Source organism: Papaver somniferum, chromosome 1, assembly GCF_003573695.1.
Source record: "Papaver somniferum cultivar HN1 chromosome 1, ASM357369v1, whole genome shotgun sequence".
Taxonomy (NCBI): domain Eukaryota; kingdom Viridiplantae; phylum Streptophyta; class Magnoliopsida; order Ranunculales; family Papaveraceae; genus Papaver; species Papaver somniferum.
The window spans coordinates 41,311,815-41,316,859 of record NC_039358.1 but is presented as its reverse complement, the minus strand read 5'-3'; the positions used below and the strand labels follow the sequence as shown (position 1 = coordinate 41,316,859).

Sequence of the window (5,045 nt, the reverse complement as noted above, 5' to 3'; positions counted from 1 at the left end):
ATAAATAATGGACAACCTTGGGAAGAAGCTGATGATTTGATCCAAGTACCAGAAAATGACTATGATTACTGCAGTTGGTTCCACAAGGTATGCGTGCTAAGTATTGTTGTTCATCCACAAAACTTAGGTAGTGTTGACTTTCCAGCAAATTAGCAATTTGCCACTTACAGATCTTTCATCCCAACCCCCACCACCGATGGGCGAACCATGTACGTACCCTAGCAGTCAAATGGGGTCGTCACATATGCCTTCATTATCTTGGGAAGTCCAGACTTTATCACCAAGTAGAGATGTTGTTACGGTTCCACTTACTAGTGAAGGTATGCAGCTGAGCTATCCATACAATAATGTGGTGGAAAAAAAAGAAGAGTATCAGAACGAGGTGAACAATTTTGCGCTTTTTACCAATCAATTCCGCAATTTTCACTTGAGTCAGATGCATGCTTTGAGGGAGAGTATGAGTTATGAAGTCCTTGAGACTCCGTTAGGGTCAAGTTCTCAAATGCTCGATGAGATCTATACAAGAAATCGTGCAAGTGGAAGTCGTGGAGGTCGTAGAAGTCGTCATCACACTCCGATGAAAGAGACTATGGTGGAAGAGACTCAGCTACCACAACATCAACAAACTTGGAGACGAATTTCCAGTCTCCTCTTGGTTTCATTCCTCAAGCTTGTACTTACTCCTGGTGGTGGACACGTCAATTTGGATGCATTTAGGCAATCCGTAATTTATACTCCAACAATTTCAGTATTTCACCGATTTCAAGCACCTCCAATGGCTGTGGTACCATTTCAAGGTTATGAATCACCTGATGCTACTCAACCACCATCTCAGAGTCCAAATAATGAGTTTTCACAAGATCCAACAGGTTTAGGGGATTGTATATTTGGTGGTAATCGTTAGTTTGAGAGTTTTGTTAGTCGTTAATATGAATAGTGGTTTGTTTAAATCGTTAATGTAATTGCACTTTTGTTTGATAAATAATAATCTTCATTTCAAGTTTTCTACATAACTTAAAATTGAGAACTTAGAATTGATAAGCTAGATTAAATTGGGGCAACACTTTTAAGATTTCATAACAACTTGTTATCGGAACTTCTCTCCGTTGCCACGGAGCCACTTTGCACGACATCTTTGATCAATCTCCAGCAGGGTTTCACCGCTTCTCATGTTTCGAGCCTCTTTCCTTATCATACCAATATACTTGTTAACATTCTTGGAAAAATTATGGAGAACCGAACACTCAACACTATCGAATTGCGATTGTTGAGGTTCGTTGTTTCTTCTTCAAATTTCATTAAAACACGTCCCCAAAACGGAAGAGCTCGAAGTGCAACTCTTTCATTTTCGGCCGCATGTTGATCTTCTAAGAATTGAGCCATAGATATGTTTTGAGCCATTGGAAAATCTAAGAAAATAGGAAGAAGGTGTGAGTTAAAATGGTAGAGGAATGTGGTATTTATAGGGGGAAGATTTATGGCCGTTGGATCAGATTCTAGTCAGCGATGTAAACTAGACCGGCAGGTCTTATAAGAGCCGCTGGCGGTGTAGAACTTGACCTGGCCTGACTAAGTGGCAAATTTGCCACTTAGCCAGGCCGGTTTGCCAGTTTTCCAGCTCCATAGTGGGTGCAAAAATGACATACTTTTTGGTTTGCCACACCCATAGGAACTGATTGCTTGGCCAAAAAAAAAAATACAAAAAAAAAAAAAAAAAAAAAAAAAAAAAAAAAAAAAATTCCACAGTCTTGAAACAAGACATACGCTGAGTTTCATTGTTGATCATATTCATTTTGGATTGTAACAGTTTGAACTCCGTAAAGCATATACAAAAAGAACATATCTGTAACGTCTAATTTCCTAAATGACCGAAGAGAACCAAGCTTTGTGTAAACATTCATATTTGAAGAAACATACGCTGCATATTTGCCTAACAATTCGTCTTCACCTTACTCTGAATGTCTTGTCAATGAAAGATCCAACCAAATTAAGTACTAATACATTTATGCAAAGTGCAAACAATTCAAAGTAGCAGCCAACTGATATATGCAGCATACTGTAGGGCTGCACATACTCCGGTGCGGACCGGTTCTCTTATGGAACCGGTGTCTGTACTTGGTGTTGACTGGTACCTCTTTTTGAGTACCGGTACCTGTACTTGTACCTGGTGTTGTACCTGTACCTCCGGTACCGGTACCGGTTTTTTTACCCGGAAAACGTTACAAATTAATACTAAGTTATACAACATTTCCATATGATCAATGTATCCAAAATAAGTTCAGATTGCATACATACTTAAGTTCAACATTTCCATAACTTCAAAACAACAATCCAAAATAAGTTCAGTTTGCTAAAAAGTAAAAAACAATATTTCCACAACTATAAGTCTGTCTACGACAAGTCGATAAGAAATGAAATGTGATCATTGCAAACGAAAATGGATGGTTGCAAAGCCTGCACTTGCAATTTGCAATCCTAGCCTGCATTCATTTCCATGAATTACATAGTAGTAATGAGAATTTGATATAGAAATGAATCCAAATTATGTTTCAACAAGGACAGCAAGAAAGATAAAGAAAGTTACCAACCTTCCATTTCTTAGCAAGGAGCCAAGAAATAAACTTCAAGCTTTTAGGAAATTCTCAATTATGACTGCAATAGGCAAAAAAAAATAAACAAGAAGAGATAATTAAAATTCAGTGAATACAATAAAAGTAATTACTATTAAAGAAAACAAAAAAGAAGAAAAACCTAAATAAGTACCTGCCGCATCTTCACCATCATCATCAGGTACATAATCACATAGTAGATCAAGAGCAATGGGTTTTTGTAAATAGCTTTGTGTACAGAGCAATGCCTCAACTGTCTTTGTAGACATAGAAGCTCTCCATGGAGTAAGCACGCGCTTCCCGGTGCTAAAAGCTGATTCAGAGGATACTGAAGACACAGGCAAGGCTAATATATCTCTTGCAATGTAGGACAGTACCTTATACCTGTTTGCATTATCCTGCCACCAAGCCAATATGTCAAAGTCATCATCTTGATCTACTTCACGCATTTTTCCATCCATCATCACATCTGTCAAGTACCTATCTAACTCTGTTGTTCTTGCTTCTTCAACACAACTTGGGTTGTCCCAATGATGTCTCTTCCTTGATTGAATTCTTGATTTCAACCCTTGAGATGGCGTGCTAACTGAACTGGCAACTACCGAAGCAACACTAGATGACCCTTCCTCATGAGTTGAATACAATGAACTATAATCATCAAAGAGTTCCTGAAATTCTAATTTCACCTTTCTCATGATTCTTTGAACCTCCCACAAATTGTTCTCAAAAAAACAGTTAAGAGTAAATTCTAGCCCCTTTAGTTTCTCTCTTGGATCCAACAATTGAGCAAAAAACATAACATGATTCATTTTCTCGTACACACCCCAATACTTATTGTACTTGGCAAACATAAGACGAGACATACGTGCAATAAATGGATCTGATGCTACATTTTCTCTAAATTAAATTAATTGTTCATGGATGAATACCAACTCCCATAAGAAAGAATGAGTAGTGACTTGTGTAGAAGCAGAAAAATTGACAGTTGCATCGAAGAATACCTTTAAACACTTCACAAGACCTCTAGAATAAGCCCAATCTTCTGCATAAGGAGCATGAGTCTTTACTTTCTTTTTCTTCTTCTTATTTACCTCTTCTTCCATATCCTCAACCTCTTCATCTTCTTCCATATCCTCAACCACTTCTTCCAAGATATCATCACTAGCTATAGCTTCCTCAATATCAGCATCACTTGGTAAAACAGATTCCTTGTCTTGCTCAAAAATAAACCTCTCTTGAAAGTCCTTATCAATCTGTGCTAACATTGCAAAAACTTTTTCATATCTTTGAGCAGCTTCTAACATCAAGTAAGTGCTATTCCATCGAGTGTATACATCTAAATTCAGTGCTTTCTTGTAATCTACCTTTGCTAGGGAAGCACATTGTTTAAACTTTTCATACCTAGAAGGAGAACCAAGAACATATTTTACAACTGACCTTATCCTTTTAACAGATTCATTAAAGAGTCGTACTGCATCTTTTATGACAAGAGCAAGAACATGGGCTGAACACCTCACCTGATAACAATAAACAAATAATCAAGAAAAATTAGTCATAACTCATAAGATGCATGTGACAAATTCCAAAATAAATTAATGATGTGAAATGAGAATGTTACATGTAAATATTTAGCTCTGATTGGTGATCTTGTCTAGCTAGTAACAACTTGCTTCAGATGATCCATAGCTACTGTGTTGGCGCTGACATTGTCTAGAGTGACACCAAACACATCTTTTAGACCCCAATCTTCCAAACAATCCACCAACTTCTCACCGATTGCAATACCTGTGTGACCTTCAACTTGACAAAACATGAGTATTCTCTTCTGTAGTTTCCAGTCCTGATCAATGTAGTGAGCGGTTACACAAATATAATTAAAATTATTTGGTGATGTCCATGTGTCAGTTGTCAAAGATATCCTCTGCTTAGATGTCAAGAAGTAAGTTTTTAGGTTATTCTTCTCTTCTACATACGTCTTTAACATATCCCTATAAATTGTCATACGTCCTGGAACCTTGAACCTAGGTTGTGCCTCTTGCATCAATGCCACAAAGCCTGACCCTTCTACTTTTCTAAAAGGAATTTCACCCTTAATTATCCACTCAACAAGACGCCTTCGTAACCTATCATAATTGTAAGTATGAGCAATTAGTTTACCATCCTGACCTGGTTTTGGGGGTGGCATCAACAGAGATGGTTGTCCCTTTTCTTTCTTCCTATTAGGATTCTTTAGACATCTATTCAAATTCTTTCGCAATCCAGAAGTGCCATTATTGTCATTGTGAGCTTTGTATTTATTGTGGCAATAACGACATTCAGCCCATTCATCATCTATCCTAGTCATTTCCAACCAAACAGATGATCTCACTCTGCCTTTACTTGTTGGAGTTGCAGTTTCATTTGTTGGAGTTGGAGTTGCAGATTCATCACCAACTT

General features: G+C 37.5%; 1 long non-coding RNA gene across 1 annotated transcript; it reads right to left on the bottom strand.

Annotated features, from left to right (window-relative positions):
* Positions 1-2,416: 2,416 nt before the first annotated feature.
* On the bottom strand, positions 2,417-2,816 carry LOC113328121. The gene is made up of 3 exons (XR_003349262.1): positions 2,764-2,816; positions 2,589-2,652; positions 2,417-2,480 (listed from the first exon to the last, which is right to left on the bottom strand). It is a non-coding gene; the product is annotated as an uncharacterized LOC113328121 (long non-coding RNA).
* Between the last annotated feature and the right edge of the window lie 2,229 nt (positions 2,817-5,045).